Source organism: Tenrec ecaudatus, chromosome 13 (assembly GCF_050624435.1).
Source record: "Tenrec ecaudatus isolate mTenEca1 chromosome 13, mTenEca1.hap1, whole genome shotgun sequence".
NCBI classification, from domain to species: Eukaryota; Metazoa; Chordata; class Mammalia; order Afrosoricida; family Tenrecidae; genus Tenrec; species Tenrec ecaudatus.
The window spans coordinates 36540601-36562890 of NC_134542.1; the positions used below are offsets into that span (position 1 = coordinate 36540601).

At 42.3% G+C, this 22290-nt stretch overlaps 1 pseudogene; it reads left to right on the top strand.

Moving 5' to 3' along the window:
• Positions 1 to 20503: 20503 nt before the first annotated feature.
• On the top strand, positions 20504 to 21856 carry LOC142423920 (tyrosine-protein kinase RYK pseudogene; annotated as a pseudogene).
• The last annotated feature ends 434 nt before the right edge of the window (positions 21857 to 22290 follow it).

Consider the following 22290-nt stretch of genomic DNA (forward strand, 5'->3'; position numbering starts at 1 on the left):
TGATTTACTTCAAGATATCCCCAAGGAGCAGCCACATGGACCTACCCCGATGCAGCCCTGGGTGCTGGAGCAGCTGTGTGGAGACCCCTGCCAGCGCTGAGATGCTTACACGTTCACTGACTTGGCTTTCCTCCTGCAGTCAGCAACATTGTGTCTGTTTTGTGAAATGGAGGAGGACTTTATGGATTGGTGTTGGAGATATGGGTTAATGGTGGACTTGTGGGCTTGGGCAGCACTAGGTTGGAATGTTTTCTTGATGTGCACTTAACCTTTATATAAAACTCTCTCTTATATGTGCATTTTTTTGGATTTGTTACTCTAAAGAACCCTGTCTAACACAGGGCTCATACAAATCTTATCACAATCCATACATAAATCCATTGTATGTCAAGCACATTTATACATTTGTTGCCCTCATCATTCTCAAAACATTCTCTTTCCACTTCAGCCCCTGACATCAGCTCCTCATTTTCCTCTCCCTCCACTTTCTCCCCTCCCTCATGAACCTTTGATAATTTATAAATTATTATTATTTTGTCATATCTTACACTGTCCGATGTCTCCCTTCCTCCACTTCTCTGTTGTCTGTCCCCCAGGAAGCAGGTTATATGTAGATCCTTGTAATTGGTTCCCCCTTACTACCCCATCTTCCCTCCACCCTCAGTATTGCCACTCTCACCACTGGTCCTGAAGGGATCATCTGTCCTGGATTCCCTGTGTTTCCAGTTCCTATCTTTACCAGTGCACATACTCTGGTCTAGCCAGGTTTGTAAGGTAGAATTGGTATCATGATAGTTGTGGGGGAGGATCTATTGATCTTTCTTATCCAACTTTCCCATGAATGAGTCCATTGAAAATGCCATGGCTTGGGTAAGGTGCACATTAGTTCTCAAAGCAACATCTTTGTTTTGGAAGACTTTAAAGAGAACAGTTGCAGGAGATTTTCTCAATGCAACACAGCATTTGAGTTGACTGCTATTTTCATGGCTATAGAATGTGGAGCTAAGAAAAATTAAATCCTTGACAACTTCAATCTTTTCTTCATTTGTCATTATGTTGCTTCTCAGTCCATGCATGAAGATGTTTCCGTGTTAAGTTGGGGTGGAATCCGTATGGAAGGCTGTGGTTTTTATCTTTATCAGAAAATGCTTTAAGTCATCTTCACTGTCAGGAAGAAAGAATGTGTTATCTGCATTTCGCATGTTATTAATAGATCCTCCTCCAATCTTGATGCCTCATTCTTATTCATATAGGCCAGCTGCTTGAATTATTTGCTCAGTATACAGATTGAATAAGTATACTGAAAGGATATAACCCTGTTGTTCTACTCATTAGCTAATATCCAGATCAATATAAAACTGCCTCTTGGTCTATATATATAGTTTCCATATGAGCACAATTGTTCTGAAATTCCCATTCTTCAAAATGTTGTCTATTTGTTTTGAGGGGCCTGCCCCAATCCCAAATACATGGACAGCTCTCCCTTCCCTCAGAAGAATTCACTTCAGTGGACAGCACTGAAGCTACAACTCAGGGAGAGGGACATGTCTGATAAGAGTACACCGGAACAAACAAATGGGGTGGGAGAGAGAGTAGAGCACATCCTGGCCCACCAAGCTCCAAATACAATATTCCTACTCAGAGCAACCAATGGACAGAGGACCATAGGGCTGGCCCCACCATGCTACACAATGTCATTCATTGACCCATAGTGATACTGGGGACAACATGGATACACAGTGCAGGAATTGTGCCTGATCTGACCCCATCACACTGGGGTGAAACACTTAGAGAATACACCATAACAGCAAGGGGAGCAAAGCAATGAAGTCCCTGAGGAATACCAAAAATAGACTGTGGGGCCAGGGCATGGCATCCCATCAGTCTCCACTGGAAAACACTCCTAAAAGTCAACACACAGACCTTGAACTATTTATAGGCTTGTCGTTTTTTGATCATTAGTTTGTTGTTTTGTTTTGCTCTGTCCTGTTTTTGTGCTTATTATTGTTTCTGCATGTCTATCTAGATAAGATAGATGGGATAAACAATCCAGAGGAGAAAACAAGAGGATCAATTGTTCCAGGGGGACATAGAAGAGAGGAGGCTGGGGGGTGGGGGGGAGGGAGGAAGTGGGTGTTAACAACCCCAGGGGCAAGGGAACAACAAGTGATCTAAAATCGATGGTGAAGAGGTATAGGATGCCTGGTAGGGCTTGATCAAGGGCAATGTAACCAATAAGAATTACTGAAACCTGAATGAAGGTCAAACATGATAGTGGGACAAGAGGAAAGTAAAAGGAAATAACTAGGAGGAAAGAACCAGGAGGCAAAGGGCACTTAAAGAGGTCTAAATACAGGCATGTACATATAAAAATATATTTATTTATAATAATAGAGAAATAGTTCTGTGTACATATATTTATAGGTTTAGTATTAAGGTAGCAGATGGACATTGAGCCTCCACTCAAGTACTCCCTCAATGCAATTACACTTTGTTCTATTAAACTGGCATTCCAAGATGCTCACCTTCCCAACACAATTGCTGAGGACAAATGGGTGCATAAGCAAATGTGGTGAAGAAAGCTGATGGTGCCTGGCTGTCAAAAGATACAGAGCTTAAGGTCTTAAAGGCTTGGAGTTAAACAAGCGGCCAGCTAGCTCAGAAGCAATAAAGCCCACATGGAAGAAGCACACCAGCCTGTGTGATCACAAGGTGTCAATGGGATCAGGTATCAGGCATCAAAGAACAAAAAATCAAATGGTTGAGAATGAGGGGGAGTGCAGATTGGGAACCCAAGGCCATCTGTAGACAACTGGACATCCCTTTACAGAAGGGTCGCAAGGAAGAGACAAGCTAGTCAGGGTACGGTATAGCACTGTTGAAACATACAACTTTCCTTGGGTTCTTTAATCCTTCCTCCCCACCACTATCATGACCCACGTCTACCTTATAAATCTGGCTAGACCAGAGGATGTACACGGGTAAAGAAAAGAGTTGGAAACACAGGGAACCCAGGACAGATAAACCCCTCAGGACCAATAATGAGAGTAGCTATACCAGGAGGGCAGGGGAAGGTAGCAGGGGAAAGGGGGAAACAATCACAATGGTCTATCTATAACCCCCTCCCAGGGGGATGGACAACAGAAAAGTAGGTGAAGGGAGACATCGGTCAGTGTAAGACATGAAAAATAATAATAATTTATAAATTATCAAGGGTTCCTGAGGGAGGAGGGTGGAATGAAGGGGGAAAATGAACTGATACCAAGGGCTCAAGTAGAAAAAAATGTTTTGAAAATGATGGCAACAAATGTACAAATGTGTTTGACACAATGGATGGATGGATGGATGGATGGATGGATGGATGGATGGATGGATGGATGGATGGATAGATGGTGATAAAAGTTGTATGAACCCCCAACAAAATGATTTTTTAAATGTTGTCTATTTGTTTGTTATGATCCACACAGTTTAATGCCTTTGTCTAGGTCAATAGAACATCTTTCCGGTATTCTCTAATTTCAGCCAAGATCCATCTGGCATCAGCAATGATACCCCTCATTCCACATCCTCCTCTGAATCTGACTTATATGTCTGGCAGTTCCCTGCCAATGTACTGCTATAACTGTTGTTGAATTGCTTACAGCAAAATTTAACTTGAGTTTGATGTAAATGATATTGCTAGATAATTCCATATTCTGTTCCATCACCTTTATTTGGAATGAGCACAAATAGGGATCTCTCCCAGTTGTTTTCCCAGGTAGCTGGCTCCTCTATCAAACCTATTTTTGTTTGGGGGTGTACCCATATAACATCCTACAACTATTGAGTTTATATATCTGCCTATATAGCCACTTACAAATTATTATTTATTATTAATATTATTTTAGGATGATGTATGCAAATGCATTTGTCATTGTTGCCTTTTACTCTTGCATACTGTCTGAGTTAGTCTGGGTAGACTAGAGAAACAAAATTCATATACACTCATATTTTATGAGAGAGTTTTATATTAAGGCTAAGTGTACATTAAGAAAGCATCCCACAGTCAATTAACAGGTTGGCCAGAATTGGACTGCTGGTTAAACACATTTTATTCACCATTAAGTGATCTTTATGGATATTCTGGGGTAGACATACAATAAATTACCTTTCTGGTTCCCTGTAAACTATATTCCTATTTAAATGTTAAACTTTTGTTCCTAAAGATTAAATTTAAGGTGCTTGAATGTTTAGTTTTATGTATTTGAACTACAATAAACCAACTATTTTCCTAAAAAAAGAAAGAAAACAAAATGAAAGCATCCCAAACCAGTACTGTCCAAGCCCATAAGTTCAACATTAGCCTGTATGTCTGTCACCAATTTACAAAGTCCTCCTCAATCTCACAAAACACACGCAATGATGCCGACTGCAGGAGGAAAACCTAATCAGTGCGCATGTATGCATCTCAGCGCTAGCAGGGGTCTCCATGCAGCTTCTCCAGCACCCAGGGCTTCATCAGGGCCGGTCCATGTGGCTTCTCCTAAGGGATGTTTCGCAGGAAGTGAGCCTTGGCAGCTGAAGCAGGGAACTGGCTAAGGCAGCTGCACCCTGGTCCGACCATCAGAGAGCAAGAGACCAGAAAGATGAGGCTCACCAAGCCATTTATCTCTCTGCCTTTCAGTTACTCCCACATGTGTTCATTGGCCAGGTTGACACAATAACCCTTAACTATCACACTGTCCAATGTCTGCCTTTGCCTGGGTCATGTTGTGCCAACTTCCCCCTTATTGTGTCCTGCCTTTCCCTTTATCCGTGTTACTATATGCCATCTATCTAGTGAGTGGAGCCTGGGTGGTGTAGGGGTTATGTGTTGGGCCATAATTTGCAAGGTCAGCAGTTGGAAACCACCAGTCCCTCCCTTGGAGAAAGACGGCTTTCTACTTCCATTAACAGTTAAGGTCTCTGAAACTCACAGAGGCAGTTCTACCCTGTCCTATAGGGTCCATATGAGTTGGCTTGATGGCAGTGAACGATTATTATTTTTAATCTAGTTAGTTATTTTTTCTCCCTCATCTTTCCACCCCTGATAACCACATTCAGTGCAGGTACTTCACAGCTGTAGTCTGTAACTCCCACCAAATGACTGGGTGGGACTGTACAAATGAGGTTTGTGGTCCAACAAAGGGGTTGGATAGCTGCCTAGTCATGTAAATCAGGTGCACCACACCCTGGTGGGGATTCCAACCATGAAAATAAAGTGGAACACTAACTAACTAGGGACTGGTCAGCTTGTCTGTTTCTCTAGGCGACAAAGAGAAAAGAGCTGTGATAGAAGACTGTGAGATAGTACGGTGCTACAATAAGAGCAATATAAACAATCAATGGCTGAGGCTGGACTTGCAGATTCACAGAACTAAGATTTGTAGCTATTGCTTGAGAAGATCCCAGAGGGGCCAGACAGTAGAAGAGGCAAAGTAGCTATTCTGATCACCCTGTGTTGTTCCTATGACTTCCAAGTTGATCTGGGTACTCAACTGTACATTTACGGTACTTCCCTGAAAAGCCACTTACAGTGTAACCAGAGTCGTGAGTTCTGTGAGGAGTTGCGGCAAATGACTGATTCTAGAAGAAGAGTACTGAGGAAGAAGTAGCTGATTTTAGGGAGGATGAGGTGGTACAGTAGTTTGGAGAAACTGGACGTTTGAAACATCTTTAAGAGCTGCCTCATAGGAGTAAGCTTTATGCTGATCCTTAAAAAAGAGATTGTGTATCATCAAAGGATGTTTCTTTCTACATGTAAAACTTTCCTTGACAATTTGTAGCAATCGCCTCCTGGAATATTTGTTCTTTAGTAATTGTCTTAGCATAATGTCCTCCAGGTTTGTCCATATTCTGAGATGTTCCAGAGGCTTATCATTCTTCCTTAACATTGTGTAGAGTTTTGTTGCATGTACATATCATGGTTTGCTAATTCACTCATCCATTATTTGGCACTTGAGCTGTTTCTGTCCTTTTACTATGTAAATAATGTGATGAACATGGGTGTGACTTTATCTCTTCAGGATCATAGCTCTTATTTCCCTGGGATATATGAGAGGTCTTCCAAAAAATTAAGGGGGAAGGGTGGTCACTGGATAGAGGGTAGATAAATGTTAACCTGGGTTAACATACGATAAGATGGAGGCTGGCAAAAAATGATGGAAGTAGGACAAGACACTGGAAGGTTTGCAAGAGTTAAAGGCAAAAGAGGCAAGTACAGTTATATATACAGCCCTTTAACAGTGGTGAACCACAATAGCTGCTTGGACAGACACAGGCTGAACAGGTGTGAGAGGGGGAGTGGGAGTATACCCCAGAATATGATATATATAGACTTGACGGAGGATATTTGCATATATGTGTTTATCTTTGTTGCAATTATATTATAAACATGGTGAAGCTAAAAGTTATAAAAACTTCTTATACATAACCAGACATCTTGCAGGAATAAGTTGTTGGGCCTTGAAGATCAGGACTATAGTCTTGGGAGACAACTGGCATGCTACAGTTCACAAAGACAGTGCTCCACATACTGCTTTGGTGAGTACAGACTAGGGTTTCTAATACTTACGACTAGCCAGCTAAGGTGCAACAACTATTGGTCTCTCCCCATCTGGAAGAAGAAAGAGTGATATAAAATTGAAAGACATATGAAAAAAATTACTTTAATGGGTTAATGGATCACACAAACACCAGAAGCCAGAATCCACAACTCTGAAATCAGAAGAACTAGATGGTACCCAGCTACCACTACTAACTGGACTGAAAAGGATCACTGATAGACTGGGAGAAACAAAGCGGAACAAAACTCAAAATGATAAAAGAAACCAGGCTTATTGGTCAAATAGGAACTGATGTAACCCTCACCCTTCAGGTCCTTACCCCTGTATTAGCATAATCATCCATTTAAGATTGAAAAAGGGCAGCATTTACCCACAGGCAAAGTTCAGAGGCTTAGGAAAGGAGGAATATAAGCAAGAGGAAACACAGGAAATGGGACAAGTAATGGGGGTGGGGAGAATTGCAAAGCATGACTTGAAGCAAATGTGTGTGAGTTATTGAATGTAAAACTGATGATCTGCTCTGTAAACTTTAACTTAATTCACAACCAAGCTTATATATTAAGAAATACGTTTGTGGAAAAATTCCATTATCTTTTAATTCCATTTTCTACAAACTTTTGCTATCCCCTTATAAGCCTACTAGTGAGGCTGTTGGATCACATCGATATCTTTATTTCGAACTTTTAAAAGAAGCACCCTACTATGTACCATCGTGGCTGTCTCAGGGTACAATCCCACTAGCAGTACATGCATGTTCCAATCTTCCCACACCCTTGCCAGCATTTGTTCTTTACCAGTTATGGTCATTGCTGTAGTTGGCAAATGAGAGAATAGCTCATTACTGTTTTGATTTACACCTCTCTAATGGCTAATGACTGCAATAAGCTCTTCCTGAGTTTTGTTGGCTGCCTTAATGTCTTCTTTGGTGATGGGTCTGTTTATGTTCTACACCCATTTTTAATCGGATGGCTAATCTTTCTATTATTGAGATATTGACATTTTCTCTTAAGTTTTAGAGACTTTTTTTCTGTCCGACATAAGGGGACTTCAAAAAATTTACTTTAAGCACACCAGCCTGTGTGATCACGAGGGGATCAGGTATCAGGCATCAAAGAATAAAAAATCTTATCATTGTGAATGAAGGGGGGGATATTGGGGACCCAAAGCCTATCTGTAGGCAACGGGACAGCCCCTTACAGAAGGGTCTCAGGGAGGACACAAGCCAGTCAGGGTGCAGTGTAGCAACGATGAAACATACAACTTTCCTCTAGTTCTTAAATGCTTCCTCACCCTCCCTCCCCACTATCATGATGCAAATTCTACCTTACAAATCTGGCTAGACCAGAGGATGTACACTGGTACAGTTAGGAACAGTTAGCAGCTTTCTTCACCACATTTTCTTATGCACCCATTTGTCTTCAGAGATTGTGTCGGGAAGGTGAGCATCATGGAATGCTAGTTTAATAGAACAAACTGTAATTGCATTGAGGGAGTACTTGAGTGGAGGCCCAATGTCCATCTGCTACCTTAATACTAAACCTATAAATATATGCACATAGATCTATTTCCCCATCATCAGATATAAATATATTTACATTTATACATGCCTATATTTAGATCTCTATAAATACCTTTTGCCTCCTAGTTCTTTCCTCTATTTCCTTTTACTTTCTCCTTGTACGACTATCATGTTTGCCCTTCATTAGGGTTTCAGTAATTCTTCTTGGTTACATTGCCCTTGATCAGTCCCTACCAGGCCTCTTACACCCTTATTGCCACTGATTTTGGATCACTTGTTGTTCCCTTGTCCCTGGGTTTGTTAACATCACTTCCTTTCCCCCAACACTCCCTCTCCCATGTCCCCCCACAGAACCATCAGTCCCATTGTTTTCTCCTCCAGATTATTTATCCAACTTATCTTATCTACATAGACCTGCAGAGATAATAATATGCACAAAAAATGAGACATTACAAAATAAGGCAACAAAAGAAAACAAAACAACAACAAAAAACTAATGCCCCAACAAAGAAAAGCCTGTAAATAGTTCAAGGTCTGTTTGTTGACCTTTAGGAGTGTTTTCTAGTCAGTCTGATGGGGTGCCACGCCCTGTCCCCAAAGTCGATTTTTGGTATTTCCTTGGAACTTCCTTGCTCTGCTCCCCTTGCTGTTCTGTTCCACGCCCTGTGTTTTGCCTCGATGTAGTGGGGTCAGATCGGGCACAATTCCCACACTCTTTCTCGAGTGTTGTCCCCTGTAGGGCTGTGGGTCATTTAGGGATGTTGTGTCTCACAGTAGGGCCAGCCCTATGGTCTTCTCTGTGTGTTGGCTGCTCTGAGCAGGGATAGCGTCCTCAAGGCTTGGTGGGCCAAGATGTGCTCCACTCTCTTCCTCCCCCTTCATTTGCTCTTGTGTGCTCTGATCAGACAAGTCCCTCTCACTTGCTGTAACTTCAGTGATGTCCTCTGAAGTAAATTCTTCTTGGGGGAGAGGGCGGCTGTCCACGTAGCTGGGATTGGGACTGGCCCCTCAGACCTCTCTACTGGTTCCCTGCTTCATGCAAATATGTTCCATTCACATCTTAGAGCATGGGGTTGAAGTCTGGTCCCTCTTTCCCTGTGGAGATATAAATAATACTGCCCCCTTGGGTGGGTTAGTGCCCTGCTCCCCTGCTACCCATTTCTTAATGTTTTTCTTTCTACCCCTCCTTTTTAGTTGGCTACCACATGTACCCCTGGATTTGGTCCGGCCCCTGCCATACTACCTGGACCTGGACCTCACCCCAGGAAAGTCTGTACACAGTAGATTTTTCCCTATGCCCCTTTTTCTTTTTTAAGCTTACCTCAGTGGACTCATGTTGTACTTGTCCTTTTGTGCTTGGCTTACTTCACTAAGCATAATTTCCTCCAGTGCTTCCATACAATGATATGCTTCATTCGTTCATTACTGCTTTTTGTAATGCATAGTACTCCATTGTATGTATGTACCACAGTTTCTTAATCCATTCGTCAGTTGATTGGAATTTGAGTTGTTTCCAAGTCCTTGCAATTGTGAACTGTGCTGTGATGAATATTGGAGCACAGATGTCTAGCTGTGGTTTCTTTCTTGCCTCTTCTGGGTATATGCCCAGAAAGGGGGTTGCTGGGTCATATGATAGCTGAATTTCCGTCTGTTTTAGATATCACCAAATTGATTTCCATAAGTGACTGTACATACCTACCAGCAGTGGATGAGAGTTCCTATCTCACCACAACCCCTCCAACACTTGCTGCTTTCTGATTTTTTGAATTGGGCTATCTTTGAGGGTGCTAGGTGGTATCTCATTGTTGTTTTAATTTTAATTTCTCTTATGGCAGATGATCATGAACATTTTCTCATTTCTGCTCCTGTGAAAGTTCTGTTCAGGTCTTTTGCCCACCTCATCAGTGGGCAATTAGGCCTTTTCTTTTTGGAAGCTAGCGGAGTATTATAGATTTTAGTAATAGGGCCGTTGTCTGATGTGTCATTGCTAAAGATGTTTTCCCTGTCTCTGGGTTCTGTTATTACGCTCTTGGTGAATGCTTTCAATGTACACAGGTGTTTTATCTTCGGTATCTCCCACTTGTCAATTTGTGCCTCCTCTGTGTTTATGTCCTTTCCTATTTCTGATTGCCTATGTATTCCCTTCACCAAGGTTCTCAGGTTGGTCCCAATTCCCTCATTGATGGCCCTAAGAGCTTGGGGTTTTACCTCAAAATCTGTGATCTACCTTGAGTTTATTCTTGTGCATGGAGTAAGATAAAGGTCTTGCTTCATTTTTCTGCAGATAGATAGCCATTTTTTCCAGCACCATTTGTTGAAGAGGGCATCTGCTTCCCATTGGTTATTTTTTGGTCCCTTATCAAAGATCAGTTGTCTGTATGCTGATGCTTTTATTTCTGGGTTTTCAGTTCTTTTCCATTGGTCTGAATATCTGTCGTTATACCAATACCAGGCGGTTTTGCCAACTGTGGCTATATAATACGTGCTAAAGTCAGGAAAAGCAAACCCTCCCACTATGTCCTTCTTCTTGAGAAGTTCTCTGCTAATTTAGGGCTTCTTCCTTCTCTATATGAAGTTGGTAATCAGTTTTTCTATTTCTTTGAAGAAAAAATGAGGGTAATTGTATTGGGATTGTATTAAATTTATGTAGTACATTGGGCAGAACTGACATCTTTACTATATTGAATCTTCTAATCCACCAGCATGTTATATTCTTCCATTTATTGAGGCCACTCTTGGTTTCGTGTAATTGTGTTCTGTAGTTTTCCTCATATAACTCTTTTGTTCTTTTAGTCAGATATATCCCTACCTATTTCAATCTGTGCTTGGGTATTGCGAAAGGTGCCACTTTTTGATCTCCTCTTCTGTGGTCTCATCTGATGTGTATAGCAGCCCGATAGACTTCTGTTTGTTGATCTTGTATCCTACCACTCTACCATATTCCTCTAATGCTTCCAGTACTCCCCTTCTGGAGCTATTGGGACCTCCCATATATAAAATCCTATCATCTGCAAATAACGGTAGTTTCCCCTCTTCCTTGCCCGGGCGAGTACCTTTGATAGCTTTTCTTTGCCTTTGCCTTTGATGTCTTTTTTTTTTTTGCCTAAAAACTCCAGTAGGATGTTAAATAAGCATGGGGACAAGGGGCATCCTTTTCTAGTCTCGTTCTTCAGTGGGATTGTGTTAGTCTTTTCTCCATTGACTACCATGTTGGCTGTTGGTTTTCATATATAGCTTGTATTGTCTTGAGGAATTTATCTTCCATTCTTATCTTCTTGAATGTTTTAAACAGGACTTGATGTTGGATGTTGTCGCATGCTTTTTCTTTATCTATCGATATTATTATGTATTTCTTTTAGTTTTCCATGTAAATGTGGAGAATGATACTAGTGGTCTTTCGTATGTTGAACCATCCCTGGTATGAATCCCACTTGGTCATGGTGAATTATTTGTTTTATATACTTTTTAATTCTATTGGCCAGCATTTTGTTAAGGATTTTGGCATCGGTGTTCATTAAAGATAATGGTCTGTAGTTCTTGATTCTTGTGGAATCCCAGCTGGGATTTGGTATCAGGGTTATGCTAGCTTCATAGAAGTTCGTGAGTTTACTGTCTTTTTCTGCAAGAGTTTGTGTAGGATTGGTGTCAGTTCTTCACTGAATACTTGGTAGAATTATCCTGTGAAGCCATCTGGTCCAGGGGATATTTTGGGGGGTAATCCCTTGATAATCTTGTCATTTTTTTTTCTATTGATATGGGCCTGTTGATATTCTTGACACCCATGGGGCATAGTCTACAGAAGGATTACTTTTCCAAGAATTTGTCCATGTCTTCCAAGTTGTTGAATTCATTGGAATACAGTTCTTCATAGTACTGTGTAATTATCCTTTTGGTTTCATTAGAGTCTGTTGTAATGTCTCCTCTTCCATCCCTCATCTTTGTTATTGAGATTTGTTCCATCCTTTCTTTGGTTTTGTTTGCCAGTGGTCTGTTGATTCTGTTTATCCTTTCAAAGAACCCACTTTTAGCATCATTTTCCCCATAGTTTTTTTTATTTTCCCTCTCCTGAATTTCAGCTCTGATTTTTATTATTTCTTTTCTTACTCTATTAGCAAAATTAACCTGTTGACTATGCTCTAGTTGTTGTGCATTTTGTGCCAGCATATAAATCATAAGTCTCTCTTCCTTTTTCATATGTGCATGTATTGCTATCAGACTTCCTCTGATAACTGGCTTTGCTGTGCCCCATAAATTTTGGTACATCGTGTTCTCATTCTTATTGGTTTCTAGAAATTTCCTAATTTCATCTCTGATCTGGGCCAGTATAAACACCTTTTGCAGTAAAGAATTGTTCATCCTCCAATTGTTTCCTCTTGTTTTCTTCATCTTCCTTTTGTTGATTTCCAGTCTTATGGCACAGTGGTCAGTGTGAGAGGTCTGTATGTTATCAATGTGCTTAAATTTAGGTAGATTTGCCTTATGCCCCAGCATGTGGTCTATCTTCAAGTATGTGCAATGTGGGCTTGCAAAAAATGTGATTGTTTTTGAATTTGGATGAAAAGCTTTGTAAATATCTATAAGGTCAAATTGTCAAATTGTAGTGTTGAGATCTCTAGCCTCCTTGTTGAGTTTCTTTCCCTGTGATCTATCTTTCTCAGAGAGCTGTGTATTGAAGTCACCTGCTATAATTGTTGAGGCTGTGATTTCTTTTCATCTTTTGGAGTGTTTGGTTGACATATTTAACGGGTCTCTCTTTCAGGGAATATATGTTTTAAAAGCTTAGCGGTTCTTTGTCTACCATTCTCTTGAGCATTATATAGTGTCCTTCCTTATCTCTTTTTATGGTTTGCACTTTCAGGTCAATTTTATCCGAAATTAGGATTGCAATTCCAGCTCTTTTTGAATTGTTATTTGCTTGGTATATCTTTTTCCAGCCTTTGATTTTCAGCCTATTTTTGTCTGTAGCCTTGAGATGTGTCTCCTGTAGGTAGCAGATTGATGGGTTGTTTTCTAAGCCCATCTGCTAGCCTCAGTCTTTTAATGCCTGCATTCAGTACATTGGTATTCAGGGTTATTATCTGGACTCTGTGATGTCATCTTATACCTTTTGTGTTGGGTGTTTTTCTACCTATCTTTCTTATCATTGTGTTGTGTATGTGTGTGTGTGTTTCTTTTTGTGTGTGTGTGTGTGTGTGTTTCATTCTTGACTTCTTTCCACCCTTAACATATATCGCATGGATCCCGAGTTTACTCGTATTGCACGCGCCATCTGTTACAGATGGACCACAAGATAACTCGAAGTAGCATCTACCTGTGTTCATTTCAAGCAATGGAACAAAGAAATTTCCTACCAGAGCCTTTAGAGTTTGCACTGCCCTGGAAAAATAAGTGAAACCAGGTATACTTGCAAATTTTGTAAGGTACCGCTTCACAGAGAAAAATGTTATACAAAGTGCCATACATTAAAAAAAGTACTAGAATTTTTTTATATATATAGGTCCAATGCTAAGTACAATATATGAAATAATTGTAACTGTTTAGGATAAGGTCTCCACAACTAATCAAACCAAATGGATAGGTGATAATTTTTGCAGTGTTTCATGGATAATATTTGCACACTGTCTTTGTTTCTCCATGTAGTTGTATAGAATAGTTGTAGCATAGAGTAATAATAGTCCAGTGTATAACAAAGGAACATATCAACAAATAAACACTGGGGAACAAAGAATGTATTTTTTGTTTGATATATTGTATTTATTTTTACTGTTTTTCAAAGTAATATGGATTATGTTGATTATTTTTACAAGAAGTTTATAATTTCATGAAGATTATAGTTCATAAAAGTAGTAATTTTCTGCATACATTGCAAAATATTGTTTCCCCCAATAAAATGATTTTAAAAATATTTTTTCATAATGTAAGACAACATTTTATATTCAAAAACTGAAAGTTATAAATAAATAGGATAAAAAGTTGATGAGATATAAACCCATTTATGGTTTAATGCAAAGAAAACCTCAACAGCTGAAAAAATATCTGGCCACTTGTGTAAGTTGGTAATGTGTTAAGCCAATGCTATCTTGGGGGCTGTTTTCTCTTTGTTGCCCTCTAGGTGGGGTTGTTCTATATGGCAGTGAGTTCATTAGTTTATTGTGCCCACCTGGCCAATAAACACAAGTGGTGTTAATTGAAGGGTAGAGGGATAAATGGCTTAGTGAGCCTTGCCTTTCGAGTTCTTGGGTCTCTTGCTTTGTGATGGTCGCACCAGGGTGCATCTGCCTTAGCAGTTCCCTGATTCTGCTTGCAAGACTGACTTCCTGCAAGATACCCCCAAGGAAATGTCACATGGACCTACCCTGATGCAGCCCTGGGTGCTGGAGCAGCCACATGGAGACCCCTGCCAGCGCTGAGATGCTCACACATTCACTGACGCAGCTTTCCTCCTGCAGTCGGCATCATTCCATCTATTTTGTGAGATCGATGAGGACTTGTGGACTAGTGTTGAACATATGGGTTAATGGGTTAATGTTGGATTTGTGGGCTTGGGCAACACTGGGTTAGGATGTTTTCTTGATGCACACTTAACCTTTATATAAAACTCCCTCTTATACATGAATTTCTGTGGATTTGTTTCTCTAAAGAACCTAGGCTAATACAGGTGGTCTTTTATTTATGCTGGTGAGTGCTGTTCTTCTGCCCATACTGGATCTGCAAGGATCTTTTGTAGGGTTGGGTTTCTTCTAACATATTCTTTGAACTTTTCTTTGTCTGGGATGACTCTTTCTTCTCCATCTATCTTGATAGATAATTTGACTGGGTAGAGTATTCTTGGGTTTACGTTATTTTCCTTCAATTTTTGGAATATATTACTCCACTCTCACCTCTTCTTCATAGTGTCTGCTGATAGGTCTGAGCATATTCTTATTTGATAAACTTTATAAGTGATAGCTTGATTTTTCCCTAACTGCTCTCATGATTTTCTCCTTTTCGTCAAAGTTAGATAGTATCACTATTATTTACCTTGATGACTTCTTCTTGGGATTATTTAGTCTAGCTGGTGTTCTTTCAGCCTCCTGAATGATTGCCTGGGTTTCATTCATTACGCTGGGGAAGTTTTCCTCCAAGAATCCTCTCACTATTGTTGCAGATGACTTCTTTGTTGTGTCTTCCTCCGGTAATTCCATTATTATGATGTTGTTCTTCTTCATAGCATCAGACATAGCTCTTAGGCTTTTTTTTTCAGCTTCTTTGATGATCTTATTAGATTTTTGTTTGCATTTGTCAAAGTCTTCCTGGCTGTCCTCTAGGTCATTGTTGCAGTTCTCTTTCTCCTCCAGTCAGTTGGCGAAGTCCATGAGTCTGCTATTGGTTTTTGTTATCTCATCCCTAAGCTCTTGTATTTCCCTTTGGTGTACGGACGTTATCTCCTCTATCATTTCATCCTTTTTCTGTATTGGTTCCCTCATATCCTGTATGACTCCAAACAGCATTCTGAACATTTCTTTCTTTGGCAAATCAATGTTTGCTTCTTCTATGCATGTTGTTAGGTTCAGGATATCTTCTGCCATTGCCTTTTATTTCTCCTGTTTCTTTTGCTGAGGTCGTTGAGGCTGATTGCTATTTTCATTGCGTTATGTTACAGGAGTCATTTTCCCCTGAGTCCAAGAGCACTGGCTCTTTCTGGGTGACTCATAGGAAAGCTTCTTCCAACTGTCTGCAGCTAAGTTCACTATGGAATTGGCCTACCACTTTATCCTCTTGTGGCTTCACTCTTTCCCTAGTCAATCAGCATTCTGTTATTTGGAGGGCAAGTTGGATGGTCCTCTCAGGGGACACTGGTTGGGTTGTTGTGGACCCATGAGGATGGTGCTGTACTGGGTGATCTAACAGGAAGCCATGATGGTGTGGTCCATAGTGGCTTTGGAAACCAGAGAGGGCGTGCGGGTGTGCCTGCTGGAATAGGAGTGCCACAGAAGGCTGTTGAGTTGCCTGTTTTGGTGTAGAGCACCTCAAATGGTGGGTGGAATTGCCTTGGCCAGGTAGATTGCTGCACAGGTTGGACAGAGGTTCCCACAGCAGCGTGGAATGTTGGCCAGTGTTGGCTGAGCTGGCTTAGGCCATGTAAGGCACTACAGCAGGCAGGAGGAAGTTCCCTCATTCCTGTGGGACCACAGAGAATGGATAGGAGCTCCCCTAGCCACACAGGCAGGATTTCCACCTAACAAGGTGAGTGGGATTTGCTGGTGGGCAGAATTTCCCCGACAGAAGTTGGGCAGGATATCCCCTGTTGGAGGGTGGTCAGGCTTTTCCAAGCCTTGGGTTATGCTGCAGAGGGTAGAGTTCTTCCAGCAGGGTGTTGGTCAAGTGAAAATGTCTTAGGCTAAGGAAATGGTATTGAGGTTGGCAGTGGCTTGAGAGAAAAGGGAAAAAATTAAACCTGTTGAGACTGTGGGGATAGGGAGAAATGAGGGAAACAAAAATAACCATATAGCTGATCCCCGATCCCTGATCATGGGTCTGAAGGGGTTTAATCCTTGCCCCAAGATAGTGGCAATCTGTGGCTGTGTTGAGATAAAGCCCCTGTGCCATCCCAAATTATCCTGGCTCCTGCTGAGGCAGTTTGGGGCTAAAGTTAAACCCTAGCCGGCTATACTGTGGTAAGCCAAAAAGCCCCCAGCCCCTGAAAACGTAGTTGATCTGTGCCTCTTTATCTTAATCATGCTCCTCCTGCAACTTGGCAGTGTGGAAATTCCCTCTTCATAGCTCTCCTGCAATGATTTCTGCAGAGCCTCTCTGGTATGTGTTACTCAGTCACCATCTTCCTGGAAGTTCCTAAATGAAGTTTTCCGTAGATCTCAGTCACTTAGTTTATTTCTGCTCTTTGTGAATTTTATTTCTATTTATTTAATCTTTTTCTTTCTTTGTCAATTTTCGTTATGTTTGTTAGACAATTTATAGCACAATTTAGGGCCCATGATTGCGTCCCTGTTTTTAGTTCGACAATATTTATTCCAATGAACTTCTAGTAGGACGGTCCTTGCTGCCCTCAAAGAATGAACGGTACATTGTTGGGGGGGCGTGTAGAGGGAGACCCTCAGTATAACTTTTCTGGCCTTTTTCCTCATCAAGGCTGTTTTCAGTTTTCTTAAAATTTCTTCCTACTAAGACCCTGTGATCATCCTGTGTCCTTTAAGGAAATCTACTAAGAGTCTCCCTTAGGAGTCCTGGATACAGTCACCATCATCTTCTGAGCTGACCTCTCCATCTTGAATTTAACTGGTCCAGAAGGTCCCCTCACAAGCCACTGTTTTGATTGGTCCTCATTATTTACAAGCACCCTCATGAGATTAAGACAAATGTCTGACTGAGAGACTTTGCCTGCAGCCCCCACTGATCACGGAGACACGTTTATACAAGTTTTGTTTGAGATAAACCCATACGTGTGTGAACTAGTACCCTAGCAGCAATGCTTTTTGGTTTACCTTTGTATGAAAAGGTTTTTGGTTTTTTTATTTTATCAGATTATTTCCGTTCCCATTTATTCTTCTGAGTGTTTTTAGGGTTTTGTATTTTGGTCACTTACTAAAGCTCTCTTGTCTTGTTTCTTTAGGTGATTTGCTATTGGCTGTTAGTTCTGAGGTATTCAGGTGTCGTGTTCATTTGCTTATTGCGTGTTTGTGTCCTTAGTTTTTGTTTTTAGGCCTCTCCTCCAGACAGATGGGCTGGATGTGCTGCTCTGGTTGCTAGTCTAGAGGTACTGCAGAGCTTGCCCTCTGTCTTCAGGTGTAGGTTACTGGCTGGGTAGGTGAACATGGGTTTTTACTCATTCGTTTCATGGGGCAGCTGATGGGGGTTAGCTGTGTGTTGGCTGCTCTCTGTCATGGGCTCAGCGGCTCACGAGCAGGCAGTGGGATCTACAGTGAGTGGCGGGTATAGAAAGTGTAACTAGCAAGTGGGGACACTGTACCCGCCCCAGTAGATGGGGGAGAGGTGGACAGATGCGTGTGCAGCCCCACTGCTTATACCCCTTGCACATTGAGAAGGTGTGGGATGTAATAATGTGCTTGGCACCCCTTGCTTGGTAGGGAGATGGGTGGAAGTGAGTGGCGGGGAGGGAGCTAAGGTGGTTTGGTAGTGGCAGGAGGGAGGGGTGAACCATCAGTGCTGTGTTGGCATGACTTCTGCTACTTGTCAGGATTGTTGGGCCAGGGAGCGATAGTAGTCAGCAGAGAGAGGGAAGGGGCTAGGTGGGAGGAGATTTATATCTTGTTCCCCAGTGGTCAAGACTCCAGGGATGGGGGCATTTGTGCTGCTAATTACCTGGAGGGTGAGAGAGGAGGGAGTGTGCACCTCTGGTCACCTGGCAAAGGCACCTGAGATCTTTCCTTTGGCTGCAGCCAGCCATCAGGACCTGATTTCACTCTATGCGCCTATGCAGTTACTCTGTGTCCTCTTGGTGATTCTGTGAAGTGACTTCCTGCGCTCCTGATCTGGAAGTGCTGCTGGGCCAGCTGGCTGGTGGGGGCTCTCCTCTGCCTCCCGTTTTCAGTCCGTTTCTTCCTTGATCAGTGTTTGATTGGGTTCTTGGTCCTTTCATGTAACGCCCGTGGGTCTGACATAGTCATCTCTATCTGTCTCACTTCCTCTCTCAGGTCTGTGCTGCAACAGACAGCATGGTGTGTGTTTCTCGAGCCTTGAATTTTCATCAGTTCTTTCAGCTTGAGATATGCTAAGCATGCCCTTCCCTTTGGGTTCTCTATCTATGGGTCTTGGCACTTTCAAAAATAGGATTTGACTCTGGCAAGAACAGAGTTGACACCCTGAGTACTAATGACTGCAGAGCAGATGAGTGGTGGGAGGCATCAAGGGCATGGTAGATGGAGAAAGCAGAAGGTCATTCAAAAGATGTGGGGGGAAAAAGAAAAAGACCAAAATGTGTGTCCGAGAGACTGAAACTGGCTCCTGTCTGTAGAGTAGCTTTAGTAAACAGAAGAAGTAAGAAAGTAAGAGTAGAACAGGACATTTCAAAGAGCAGATTGAGAAAACAAACTGAAGTGTATCATAATGAAACGTGCAGGACCAGGCACCTGCGGATGCCCAAAGAGACAAGGAAAAGGCAATGAACTAGCGGGCAATGTGCTAGTGTTTCCTGCTCCACCCCCACCCCACCACTGTCTCTGCCCCCGCCCCCACCATGTTGGAGCCTGGAATTCCTGGCAGTTAAAGAAAGGATTTCCTCCAGAAGTACACAATTGCAACCATTCTCCAGCCAGCCAGTGCCGGGATTTCACAGGGTGGGAAAACAGCTATGATTTGGGAAGTGGAAAGGAAGCACAGTTCCAAGAACTGGTGAGGGATGGAGGAAAGATCTAAGAAAGATTGTGAGAAAGAGCAAAGCTGAGTCAAGAGTAAACAGACAAGGACCAGTCAAAGCTCCACATTTATATCTGCTTTCCTTCAGGTCATGGCAGGCCATTCACCCTCAAATAAGACCACTTACACTGACTCACGCGTTCTGTAAACCATTGGTTCCCAATCTAGCATTCCACAAACACTATTTTTCTAACAGATTAAACAGCTGTAAGTGTATTTCGGACACCATCACTCTTCAGTGATTCTAGGCCCTCCGCTGTCAGAGGACGTTACTCACTGTCAGTGAGTCGAAGCTGACTCACAGCAGCCCTCCAGCAGAGGGGAGAACTGCCCTGGTGCATTACCATGACCGTGTCTTTATAGGGGTAGGGAGCTTGTCTTTCTCCCGAGGAGTGACTGGTGGTTTTGAACTGCTGGTCTTGTGGTCAGCAGCCAACATGTAATCACTACCCCACAAGGATAGCCCCTTCGAATCTGTGGTGGTTTCTCAGACTGAAGTATGAAGAATAGTGACTGGGGGCTACGGGACTAAGGGAAGGTGATGTGCAGAGTACTGATGAATCTCAAATAATCTCTTCACTCATCCGTTACATTTCTCAAGATGTTCCTTACGGAAACATCTTGGGGATTGCACTGGTGCACCAACAAAGCCAGCGGTTCTCAACCTGTGGGTGGCAACCCCTTTGGGGGTCGAATAACCCTTTCACAGGGGTTGCCCAATTCATAACAGTCGCAAAATTACAGTTATAAAATAGTAATGAAAATAATTTTATGGTTGGGGGGTCACCACAATATGAGGAACTGTATTAAAGGGTTACTGCATTAGGAAGGTTGAGAACCACGGCACAAAGCTAACAAAAATGTATATACCCTTCACAATCTCCTTAGGGAAACATGGCAAATAGACAACATCATTCAAACCCAACCTACTACCATTGAGTTAGTGCAGATTCATAGAGACCCCCTGTACGAGTCCTTTGAACTCTCCGTACCCAGGGAGACCAATTTCCTGCACATCACTGAGGCTATGACACGAGTGCAGCTCAACTTGACGGTGAATTCTTCACAACCTTTCACAGTCTTCACTTTTAAATGAAGGAAAATGTGCTACAAAAATTCGAAGAATTTAAAACTTCAGCCTTGGACAAAAACGCTAGCAGAAATATTTATGACCCTGCGCCTGCAGTACCAACCACTTCCATGCATGTGTTTTCGATCCATATAGGAGCGTGTGGTGCAGGAGTATTTATTGCAGCAGTACGTTTAGCTTCATAGTATGAAAAGGATCGAACTGGCTGACAGTGTCAGTGCCAGCAGTAGTCCCCAAGGGTTGTGTCAGCCATCCACCCAGACGACTCAGGACCTGAGAGAGAGCCCACACACCCAACAATGCAATTCCCATCACCAGCTCCTCGGGTGACCCTTCCTCGAGGATAGATCAGAATGACTTACGAAGGGCCACAGCCAAGGTCAAGGATATCGCCCTCTCCAGGAGCTGCTCCAAGAAGGTACTTCTGGGCATATTTTCCATGGGATTCTCATAGATGGAAAAAATCCAAACAAGGAAAAACAAGCATTTGTGAAAAGAGTTAAAGATCAAGCTTCTGAAATTCAAGTGACAATGATGCCAACTGAAAGCTGTACGTTCCGAGGCCTTCATCACAGAAACCTTACAATTTCGCACGTGTGTATTGGAAGGAGAAAAGCCTATGATGATATAGCCTTATATGAACTGGGGGAATCTTAAGTTGTTCCTACGGCAGTGCCGATTAGCAGAGGCCTATAATCCCCAGGTACTTTCTCAACAAGACCTGGTGCACATGGCCATTCAGGTTGCCTGTGGGGTAAGTGATCTGGCCCAAAGGGAAATCATCCACAAAGATCTGGCTGCTAGGAAGGGTGTCGTTGATGATACACTTCAAGTTGAGATCAGAGACAACACCCTATCCAGAGACTTGTTCCCCATGGACAATCACTGTCTAGGCCAGTTTGGTGGATGGGTCTTGAAAGTCTAGTGATTAATGAGTTCTCCCGTGCTAGTGAAGTGTGGGCCTTTGGAGTGATGTTGTGGGAGCTTGTGACGCTGGGCCAGACTCCATACGTGGATATGGACCCCTCTGAGATGGCCACATATGTGACAGACAGATGGCTACTATTTGCTGGGATGACCTCTTGCTGGGCCTTAGACCCGGAGGACTGGCTGGTACCACATCTCACAGAATTCCACACAGCCCAGGGTGCCTACTTTCTGACGTCCCCACAGTCCATGCCGCCAGGAAGAACGCACCCAGGAGGGCCAGTCAGGAGCCAGTCAGAGAGTCTTCGTATATCACGCCATGCCAGCAGAAGCTCACTTGTCTTCCGGAACACTGTACCTTAGGAATGCTTAGAACCTGGATTTTTAAATACAGACTTCATAATGAGGAATATCCCCCCCCCAAAGATTTAAAAAACAGTTATTTGGGCCTATAGGAATATTGTTACAAAATAAATAGTTTTTTTAAAGTTGTTTAAATACGCACACATGGGAGCCGGGGAGGGAGGGGAAAAATGAGAAGCAATTACCAAGAACTCAAGTAGAAAGCAAATGTTTTGAGAATGATGATGGCAACAAATGCACAAATGTGCTTGACACCATGGATGTAAGTATGGATTGTGATAAGAGTTGCACGAGCCCCCAATACAATGATTTAAAAAATTAAAAAATAAACACACACACACCAGTTTCCAAGACTGTACCTTTTACAGAAGTAGAAAGGCTAATCTTTCTCCCATGGAGCTGCTGGTGGTTTTGAACTACTGACCTTACAGATC